General features: G+C 53.2%; 1 long non-coding RNA gene across 1 annotated transcript; it reads left to right on the forward strand.

Moving 5' to 3' along the window:
- Positions 1–3,149: 3,149 nt before the first annotated feature.
- On the forward strand, positions 3,150–10,089 carry LOC101903139 (uncharacterized). The gene is made up of 3 exons (XR_239720.5): positions 3,150–3,654; positions 4,294–4,577; positions 5,196–10,089. It is a non-coding gene; the product is annotated as an uncharacterized lncRNA (long non-coding RNA).
- The last annotated feature ends 1,382 nt before the right edge of the window (positions 10,090–11,471 follow it).

Here is an 11,471-nt window from a genome sequence, read left to right on the forward strand (position 1 = left end):
AGGCAGCTCTCCTGGTAGAGCGGTGGGGACGAGGCTGGTGGGTGTGGCCGGTGGGTGTGGTTGGCGGAGGGCGTGGCCAGGAGGAGAGGGCCGGAGTTAAAAGCCACAAAGCTATTTCCTTAGAAAACGCCGTATTATCAGTCTTATGGACTCTGTGGGAGAGGGAGAGGGTGGGGAGATTTGGGAGAATGGCATTGAAACATGTGTAATATCATGTATGAAACGAGTCGCCAGTCCAGGTTCGATGCACGATACTGGATGCTTGGGGCTGGTGCACTGGGACGACCCAGAGGGAGGGTATGGGGAGGGAGGAGGGAGGAGGGTTCAGGATGGGGAACACAGGTATACCTGTGGCGGATTCATTTCGATATTTGGCAAAACTAATACAATATTGTAAAGTTTAAAAATAAAATAAAATTTAAAAAAATTAAAAAAGAAAAAAAAAACGCCATATTAAAATGAGAGACGTTCAAACCACGTTGTCAAACAGCCTATTCCCTGCCTGAGGGTTCCTGCTCCCCTGGCTTTGGGTGGGTGCCCACCATCTTCCCTGGGTCGGGAAGATCCCCTGGAGAAGGAAAAAGCAACCTACTCCAGGATCCTTGCCTGGGGAATCCCATGGGCAGAGGAGCCTGGAGGGCTACAGTCCACAGGGTCACAGAGAGTCAGACGCGACTGAGCACACACCTAAGCACGGAGCACAGGCCGTGCAGCCCACAGGGGGACGTGACGGCCGAGACCTTCTCATCCCAGGAGGGCCATCTGCCGCCCAGCTGTTGGAACATGCAGTCCTTGGGTGGACGTTGGCCATGTTTGTGCCTCGGTTTCCCCATGGCCGGGCCAAAGAGGAGGACAACCCACTTTCTGCTGTGTCATCAGGCCACGTAAGGGTACGATGGAGGGATGTCAGGTGAGGGCTCTGGGCTCAGAGGTTTGCTGTGATGAATAAATCACGGCGAGTATAGATGCCCTGACGGATGATGGCTGAGCTCCCAGCACTCACGGAACCGCTTTTAAAAAAAATTCCTCCCAGCGAAGGTCATATTTATTTATTTATTTAAGTTAATCTGTTTCTTTTATGTTTTTTAAAATATTGCTGCTAGAAGATTTAAAAGTACAGTTATAGCTGATTATTTTTATTGGACAGTGCTGGCCTAGATGATTCCAGTTTTTTTTAAACTTTATTTTGTATTGGGATATACCAGAGTCGGACATGACTGAGCACGCAAGCGTTGCATGCATAGCTGATTATCAATGCTGTGATAGTTTCAGGTATACAACGAGGGGACTCAGCCATACATGTACATGTATCCATTTCCCCCCAAACTCCCTCCCAGACAGACTGCCACGAAATATTGAACAGAGTTCCCTGTGCTGTTCTGTAGGTCAAAGGCCATATGTAGTATGAGCAAAAGATAAAACATAGTAAAATGGGGACACGTGAAGACAACTTCATCAGCATAAACAAAACAGTTTACACAAGTAGAAAAACCCGGTGACCTCAGAGCCTGCTGTAGACACGGCCCGAGGCAGCATGGCAGGCCCCGATGACCGAGCAAGTGGACTGGCCCGGCTCTCTGTCTCACAAAGGCTCCTGCACACGGCGAGATCTGTAATCTCATAACTCTCATTCTGGCCGTCAGGCGCGAACCCTGTTCCCCTGCCCTCACCCTGGAGGCAGGCAAGCTGAGACTTTCCGAGTTCCAGTCTCATTCCATGCAATATTTACATAAGAAAGGAGCAGACTGACTCTGAGTTACCTTCCAGCTTAAGCATTCTGAAACTTCAGTCTTAAAGCTCATAGCTTTCACTCGCAATCACCTGTCAGCCTCACAGCCGGTTCTCCTTTCATTTCCATCTTACAGATGAGGAAACCATGGCACAGAGAGGTCAGGGGAGCCGAGAGGAGGTCACACAGCGTGTAAATAGCAGGAAAATTCAAACCTGTGTCTGGGTCCAGGATCTAAATTCTTGGCTATTATACTGAATACTGGCTATGATGGTTCATCTGATCTGTCAAAGTCGCCCCGGTATCTGGGTCACAAGTTGCCCCGGTATCTGGTTAAATGTTATTCTCAGTATTTCTGTGAAGGTGTCTCCAGAAGAGGCTGGCATTTGAATCCATAAACTGAGTGGAGAAGGTAGTCCTCCCAGCGTGGGGGGGCCTCATCCAAACCTTTGGAGGCCTGAAGAGAAAAACGGGGTGGGAGGAGGAGGAAGGGGTGTTCTCCCCCTCTCTGCCGACTGTTGAGCTGGGACGCGCACCGTCTCCTGTGCTGGGACTTGGAATGGGACTCACAGCACTTGTATCTCCCATTCTTAGGCCTTTGAGTTTATAGCGCTTCTCGTTCTCCATCATCAGATGAGCTATTTTTTTTCATAATAAATCACTCTATAGATGATAGAACAAAAGAAGGAAGGAAAGAGAAAGAAAGGAAGGAAGAAAAGAAAGAGGGAAGGAGGGAGGGAGATAAAGAGATATAGAGAAAATAGATACAGGTGTAGATTGTATAAAGATACAGACATAGATATAGATGTTGAAGCCGAAACTCTAATACTCTGGTCACCTCATGCGAAGAGTCGACTCATTGGAAAAGACCCTGATGCTGAGAAAGATCGAGGGCAGGAGGAGAAGGGGACGACAGAGGATGAGATGGCTGGATGGCATCATGGACTCAATGGACGTGAGTTTGAGTGAACTCCGGGAGTTGGTGATGGACAGGGAGGCCTGGCGTGCTGCAGTCCATGGGGTCTCAAGGAGTTGGACAGGACTTAGCGACTGAGAACCAGCAACAACATAGACATTGACAAATAGATCTGTAGACCCTATTGGTTCTGCTTCCCCAGAGACTCCTACTCCGCTGCCTCTCCAGCAAAAACCATCCCTGGCGGTCCTGTCCTCTTTGCCACACCCCTAGAATGAGGGTGAGGGGACTGGAAGTCTGAGTGACGGTGTCTTCATCCACGTACCCCATCAACATCGTTGCTATTATTATCGTATTAGCTGCTATTATATCAAACATCAGTTTAACATAAGTTCACTATTAAAATGAGATGGCCTTACAGAATTTCCCTTCCCAATTTTCAATACAAATAAGGAAAAAAAATTTAAACTGGCAAAAAAAATAGGATTTCCCAACAGCCACCAAGGAGGAAAGAATATAACCCGAAAAAGTGCATTTAAAAACCGGAAACCAAGGGCAGGGAAAGATTCCAGGACAGAGTCCAGGGCACGGCCAGTCTTTGAGGCCCAGAAGCCACAGGGAGGGTCCCCCCAGCTGAGATGGGGGCTGTCTCTCTCCCTGACTGAGTGGGTGGAATCAGTTATGAGAATGGGTAACAGACTGAGGCGGTGGGCGAGGGCCGCAGTCAGACTGCCGGAGGGGAAGGCCCTGAATCCCGTTTCCTGCGGGAGGTGGGTGCACCTGCTGTGAGGCGGAGCAGGTCCTGGTTGATGAAACAAAGTCCAGATTGCGCGACTGTAAACCCTGATCAGGCCAAGTCCTTCCCTCCGCCAGGGCCGTACTCTAAGGCACCAGCAAAACAGACTCTCAGCTGCTTGCAGAGAAAACAGCCCGGTCTCAAGGACGGAAGGAGCCATGTCAAGTTACCTCTCATTCAGAGCAGAGTGTTTGGAAGGAGCTCCTTAAGCAGGTGTCAGATGAAAAGAAAGGAGTGAGCAGCCAAGCAAGCATCCAGCACAGTGGGGGTGGGGGGAGGGCGCGTGGGAGGAGGGTGGGAAGGAAGCTGGGAAGCCGGACGGACTAGGGAGGGGGGAGGGGGAAGAGAGGGGGAGGGTAAGGGCCGGGGAGTGGGGAGGAGGGCCAGACCGCACCAAGAGTCCGAAGCTGAGCCGAGCCGAAGTAACCGCTGAGAAAGGGAGCGTGTGTGACCAAAGGCACAGGTAGTGAAGAGTGAGTCTGTTTAAAGATAAAGCGCAGGCCACACATCTTCAGGGACCACTGTCACCAAGCAGACTGTGATTAACATAAAGCTGGACAGTGCATGACCGCACGGGTCGGCCGGGGCTGCTGTAACAAAGCACCCCAAACGGGGTGCGGCAGAGAGGTCTCCTCTCCCAGATCTGGAAGCTGAAGCCCACAGCCAGGGTGATGGCAGGGTGGGCTCCTTCCGGGAGCTCACAGGGGGAACTGCTCCAGGCCCTCTCCCAGCTTTCAGGGTGTCCTTCTGGGAGCTCGCAGGGGGAACTGCTCCGGGCCCTCTCCCAGCTTTCAGGGTGTTCCAAGGCTTTAACCGCCCCACTGAGCCTCAGTCTCTGTGTGTCTGTGTCAGAGTGTCCGTCTCCCTGTAAGGACAGCGATCCCTGTCACCAGTATGGCCTCTTTCTAACCTGATCACACCTGCGAAGACCCTGTCTCAGAGGGCCCATAGTCACAGGGCCCACGGTAGGAACACACCTTGGGGGAAACTCCATTCAAGCAGCAGTAGAACCACAACAAGGTGAAGAGGAAGCAGGGAGGAAATGGAAGCGGCACGAGGACCCCGATATCCTCGTCTTCACTCGGAAGAGACAGCTGATCTGTTCTCAAGTGGAGACGGGCAGTATCGACGTGGGGGTGAGTGTACGCTTATGTGCGTGTGTAAAATCCCAGCCCACTCGCTTCTCTGTAGGGCTTCCCAGGTGGTAAAGAATCCGTCTGCCAGTGCAGGAGACGCGTGTTCAGTGCCCGGGTGGGGAAGATGCCCTGGAGGAGGGCATGGCAGCCCACTCCAGTGTTCTTGCCTGGAGAATCCCATGCACAGAGGAGCCTGGTGGGCTACAGTCCATGGGGTCGCACAGAGTCAGACGCGACTGAGTGACTAAATAATAATAACTCATTTTTCTGTAGTCTCTTACACTAAGAGGAATAATCACTTTTGTGGTAAAGAGACACTTGTCTCAAGAGTATAAAGTATAAAAATAGAGACACTTTATTTTTATCCTTTTATAAAATAAGTCAATGTTCAATGTAAAGATTCCTATTCTTTTAAAGACCCTGGTGACTACTTACAAGGTTGTTCCTTAAGCAATTCTGATACTAACTTCCTCCCTGACAACCACCAGCACCATCAGAAGTGTATGAATAAACCAGAGACCTGGTTATATTGAAAGTCCTGGCAGATAGCGGCATGCCCACTACATAGCTGCTGCTTAATGTTGGCTAAATTGGATTATTTTGTTTCTAATTGCACAGGGTTGTACCAGATAACATACAACCAAGCTGGAGCTGATAAGCCCTCTGGAATCCTGCACCACAGGAGGTGCAGGGTGTCCAGTTTTCAAGGACTACATCTTTTGTTTCTCTTTCACACCCAGCAGCCTGACTCTGGGAGGTTATTTCCAGACAAAGCTGAGGGGGAGAGGGCACAGCAGCCTGCAGTTGGGCTGACCGTGTAAAGAATGGGAAGATGAGTCCCTTCTTTTTCTCTGGAGTGTATTTTACGCCCTCTGATCTAAAGTCACATTCTCCGGCTACTCAAAGATCCCATCCTTGGACCGCAGAATCTGCCGGTGGAAAGCCTGGGGCGACGCCGCCAGCTCTTGGGGCCCAGGCCCGTTCCTGAACAGGTGTTGTTACACTTGGGGCCCAGCTCCTTCCCTGCACACGCGTCGTTGCTCTGACAGACGCAGCTGCTCAGCAGTGAGCGGACGCTGGTGCAGACAGATGCCACGGGGCGTGCGGGACGTCCACACTCCATCACCCACAGAGAGTCTGACGTCCCCCGCCCCCCGGCATGGCCCCCTCCAACCTGTTGGGAGGCCGCACAGAGGACTCAGGTTTAGCCCAGACCTGGCCTCTGCCTTCACTAACAGGCCCTTGGGGAGGCAGCAGGGGCTGCATCCATCCAGCCGGAGTGGCTCCCTCCCTCCGTGTGGTCGGCATTCCGCTCAGTCCAGACCTGGGGTCTCGCAGGGGCCCCCACCGTCCAGTCCTGTCCTGACCCATCGTGGAGCCGGTCAGGGGCAGAAGCCACCCGCTGGGACGTCTGGCTCTGGGACCTTGGGCCCTGGCTGCCCAGCTGGGCTGCTCTTTAATCTGGGCTGCCAAGAGCTGGGGATAATGACCTCGTGGAACTCGGGTCTAGTCCTGGCACCAGCAGGAACCCAGATGGGCCCCATTCCCAACTGCTGGTGGTCTCTGTCACACACACACACACACACAGAGCACAGATGCACGCACACACTCCAGTTGCCTTCGGAGCACAGCACCGAGCAGTCAGCAACGCTGGACCCCACTCACCGGGACTCCGGCCCGGATGGGCCCCCGCCCCACCTCGGGCGCACCCCCCGTGCACACGGCCTCCCCCACCTCCCCCGAAAGCTCCCTGCTGTTCCTACCGGTTCCCACCTCAGCGCCTCTGGGACCGACTGAGGAACAGCATCCGTTTCCCGAGCCCCGTTTCCTTCTGTCCCTGACCTGAGCCTTCCTCTGCGCCCACAGGATGTATTTCTGTGTCCTTCCCAGAGCAGCGCTGTCTGTGTACAAACTCCCCAGAACCTCTGCCGAGGACTCCAGCTCCCTGGAGCCCTGGGCCGTGCTCTGTAAGGCCAGGAGTTATCCAGTCCCCAAGGCTGCTGCTGTTTCTCCCAGTTTTACTGTGGCCAGAGGCTGGTGGCCGGCTGGCACCTCACGAGCCCCACCCAAGCAGCACCCACTGTTGCGAGGATGCCGTGGGGAGGAGCCTGAGGACCACGTTCCAGGAGCCGCGCCAGCATCGAGCTGCAAGAACAGTACCAAGAATTCCCACATATTCTTTACCCAGTTCTCCATTGTTAACAATGACCACATTTACTTTACAACTCCTCCCGACAGTTATATGCATACTTCTATTTTTTGTATGTGTGAACAATTTTAGGGTCAGTAGCAGGACGTTCTTTTCCCCTAAATGTTCCATCGTGTGTTTTGCAAGAACAGGAGTGTTCCCTGACACACCGACAGTACGATGATCAGGTCAGGTGATTTGACCTTGAAGCAATACTGTGATCTAACCCACCGTGCGGACTCCACCCTCAGTGGTCCCCTTTCCCGGACCCACACAGGGCGGCACGGTGCCGTGGGTTAAAGGTCCTCGTCGTCTCTCTTCATCTGGAGAAGGTGGCCGTCCCTTCTTTGTCCGTAAGGACACTGAGCATCTTCAGTGCTGTTGACGGAGAGTTGACGACCCTGGCATTGGTGAAGAGGACAGGCCCCTCTCTTGGGGATGCTCTCAGTTTGACTTTGCAGACATGCCCTCTCACGGGATGAGATGTGGGATTTGCATTTTGGCGGGAGCAGCGCCTGAGAGATGTGGTCTCTGTGTATCCCCTAGGCTGTCGGTCCGACCTATCACTGCCAGCAAAGGCTTTCCTCACCTGGCCAGGTAGCGTCTGCCAGGTGTCTTTCTTTGCTTGTTTGTTCTCAGTGACAAAACCCAGGAACAAACTTGTTTCTTTAAAAATCTTTTTTTTTTTTTTTTTGGCCACACCGCATGGCTTGTGGGTTCTTGGTTCCCTGACCAGGCAGGGAACCCGTGCCCTTGGCGGTGAAAACACAGAGCCCCAGCCCCTAGACTGCCAGGGAAGCCCCAGATCGCTACGTGCTAAAGATGTGGGTCGTCTATGAATAAGTGCATAGGTTTAATATAATCTCCCCAAATGACCTAAAGAGTTTCCTTCCTTCACAAACAGACAAGCAGATTCACTCAAAATAAACAAGTAAGCACAGTCCAGCAAGACTCTAAAGCAGGAGAGACAAACACAGAGGCATCTGTCTCCCCGGTCTTAAAACCTTCCCAAGGCCTCGGTGATTAATACAGAATATGAATAGGCACACGGCCCACTGGAACAGCAGAGAAAGCCCAGAAATAGCCCCGCGTGCCCATGGGACATTAATATATGACAAATGGGGGCAAAAGGGGATCTTGTGGTAAACAGCATAGGGAACAGTGGCTAGTTGTTGGGGGAAGGGAAGCGGTGACCACCCAGAGTCCATCCAGAGAGACCCCATGGCAAAGCTGTCAATGGGAAAATAAGCCCCTGCAAGTGCTGCCAGAGGGTCTGGAAATGGGCCTGATCTATGCCCCCCGCGTCCACCACACAGAGTTCAGGCCCCTCGCTGCCTCATTCTGGGCCCTGGGCTGCTGCCCACGGGGACACCACCCGAGGCAGGCTTCTCCCAGCATGGAGCTATGGCCAGACAGGGCGGCGCGAGGAACGTGAGGGTGGGGTGCTCGCTCCTGGTCCCGCCAGACGGGGGCCCCTCTCGGGCAGCCTGGTCTACACGGCTCCCGCCCTCCAGGCTGCATGACTCCTGCCTCCCTGGGGACCCAGGGTGACGGCCTCTCTGCTGCTTCGGGGCCCCCGTTCTCGCCCTGCCCCTGGCCCCCCCCCAAAACTTGCCCAGGCCCTGTCACTAGTCCCTTTGTATGTAACCCCTACTTGAGTCACCAGACTTTGTGTGTGTCCCCTGTAATTCCTGTTGGGACTCTGAATAGAATAACCTTGGAATTGACAGACATATGGAACTATGTCTCAAAACACAGAGATGAATAATTGCAAGCATAGGGACTCCAGGGTGGTCCAGTGGTTAAGGCTTCGCCTTCTAATGCTGAAGGTGCCCGTTCAATCCCCAGTCTGGGAGCTAAGACCCCATGATCCTCCCAGCCAAAGAGCCAAGAAACAGAAGCAATATTGTAACAGATTCAATAGGGACTTTGAAAATGGCCCACAGTTTTAAAAAACTGCAAATGTGAGCAACAGCCACTTCCATACAGAAAAGCAAACCAAAGCGCAACACAGAAGGGAAAGCACAGAGGGCAAAACCTGGGGAAAAGAATGGCACCTCACGACACAGAGAAGTGTTTTTCTCCAAAATACACAAAGAGCTCTCGGAGATGAAAGCAAGAAAGACCACAAGACCAACAGAAAAGCAGGCCGAGGTCACAGGCAGGTCACAGAACAAGAAATACACATGGTTCAAAACACGTGCAAGCCCGACAGTCAGAGACCCCTGCGGTAGGAGTGCAGCAGGGTCCAGGCGCTCATCGGCCAGCTGGGAGGACGGCGGGCGTCTGACTGAGCTCTCTGGCGTTGCGGGGCCAGGGTGCCCAGGCTGTTGTCCTTTCTCGGTGGATGTGCCCATCTGCCTGTGAGGGGCACAGCCAGCAAGACGTCCAACGGCCTTTCCCCGACTCCGTGATCTGCTCCCAGGGCTACCCCTGATGCGGGGGCACTGACCTCTGACCAGGTGGCTCCCCGCAGGATCGTCTGTGATTCCAAAACACGTGCAAACCAGCAAGTGGCTGAACCCAAGGGCCAGGCTAGGCCACCCGATGACTTACCAGGGCCTGTCTCTGCAAGGGGGAAGAGGACGCTCCCTTGAGCTAAAAGCCAAGTATTCCCTGGGCACTTGGCTAGGGGAAAACAGAGTAAGTGCAAAAAGCATGGTGCATTTGGTGTGCCAATTCTGGGGTAAGAAGGTAGGAAGTAAGAACATGCATGTCTTTGGTCTTGAGTTTGCACAGAGAAGGGAGACCGAAGGCACGAGGAGGTTGGGGTGGACGAGGGTGCAGGGTGGGGGCCAGGCCGGGCAGGAAGGAGGTGTCTCAGCACCGACCTCCCCTACTGCTTCAGTCCATGAACGGGGTGCTTATGCCCAAGGACAGAGAATAAAGGTGACGAGGATGAAGGCGAGACGGAGAAATCGACCACGCTGCAGAGTTTGAGAGCACGGTGACTTCTCCGTGAGGGTGGCAGGGCCGCAGCCTCCGAAGCCAGCAGTGAAGAGCACGGGACTCAGGATAAAAGGGACCTTGGCTTGGATCTTGGCATTTCTGCCTTCCTGCTGGACGCTGACCTGACCTCCCTGAGCTCAGTGTGCATGGCTGGGCAACGGGTCTCTCAGCCCTGATGTCACAGAGTCCTGAGGATGCATTATGTCATCGACGTCCTTGCAAAGTGCTGGCTCATAGGAAATACAAGACATTATTGTTTCTATAGCTTTTAGCAGATGTGTCAAGAGGTTAGAATTTAATTGCCCGTGTAAACTCTTCTTACCAAAAATTCTCCCTCGAAAATGAAATTATTGTCTTCCAAATATACACTGAGACTTCTATTTTGAGAAGCGTGGCTGAGGGCTCTTTCCTCACTGTGGCTCCAACATTTAACAAGTGCACCCAGCGTGGGAACATATACATGACCACGTGTAAAACAGACAGCTGGCGGGAAGTTGCATATGACACTGGGAGCTCAGACAGTGTGGGCTGCCCTGGTGGCTCAGCTGGTAAAGAATCCACCTGCAATTCAGGAGACCCCGGGTTGATTCCTGGGCTGGGAAAATCCACTGGAGAAGGGATAGGCTACCCACTCCAGTATTCTTGGGCTTCCCTGGTGGCTCAGCTGGTAAAAGAATCCGCCCGCAATGTGGGAGACCTGGGTTCGATCCCTGGGTTGGGAAGATCCCCTGGAGAAGGGAAAGGCTACCCACTCCAGTATTCTGGCCTGGAGAATTCCATGGACTCTATAGGCCATGGGGTCGCAAAGCTTCAGACACAACTGAGTGACTTTCACTTCACTTTCATGGTTGATTCACATTGTTGCATGGCAGGAATCAACCCAACGTTGTAAAGGAATTATCCTCGAATTGAAAATACAATAATTATTAAAAAAAAAACAAAAAACCACAAGCATGTCCTGGAGGCAGGAGGAGGTATACGGTGCCGGGCTCCCCTCCCCGCTCCCGCCCCCCAGGGTCCCCTCTTCACTTCATCCTCTCCTGTTTCTCCTGTCCTTTCCTCCCTCACGACTGCCTCCCTTCCCCCAGGCCTCTGCGGCCACAGAGGACCCGGCTCACGGCTCACGAGGCCTTCTGGTTGCCTGAGAGGTAGATGTGATTATCTCCGTTTGGCTAATGAGAACTTTTAAGTAACTTCTCTAAGGCTTCCCCAGTGGCTCAGATGGTAAGGAATCCGCCTGCAATGAGGGAGGACCTAGGTTTGATCTCTGGGTCAGGAAGATCCCCTGGAGAAGGGAATGACAACCCGCTCCAGTGTTCTTGCCTGGAGAATCCCATGGACGGAGGAGCCTGGCGGGCTACAGTCTATGGGGTCACAGAGTCAGACGCGACTGAGGACTAACACTGAGACCCTGTAACTCTGACTTGAAGCCGCTGAGGAGTCGTGCCTGAGCACAGGGCTTACCGCCTTCTTCGGGAGGCTCGAGGGCCTCCCTGGGGACTTACCCGCCGGCAGAGAGGAAAAAAGGAACAGATGGCCGGCCAGGTCTTCCCAGGAGAACTCTGTGCGCCTCCAGCAAATCAGGACTCCAGACTGTCTGCTTTTTATTTTCTCTTTCTCTTCCTTAGGGAGAAGGTGAGTCCCCTGGGTAGACATGAATAAAAATCCAAGCTCCCTGAGGCCAGAGAACAGCATTTGAAGATCCTCTGGTTCCTCGGTGGAACCCAGTAAAGATGAGTGATGTGTAGAATGCATCC

This window comes from Bos taurus, chromosome 23 (assembly GCF_002263795.3).
Source record: "Bos taurus isolate L1 Dominette 01449 registration number 42190680 breed Hereford chromosome 23, ARS-UCD2.0, whole genome shotgun sequence".
Taxonomy (NCBI): domain Eukaryota; kingdom Metazoa; phylum Chordata; class Mammalia; order Artiodactyla; family Bovidae; genus Bos; species Bos taurus.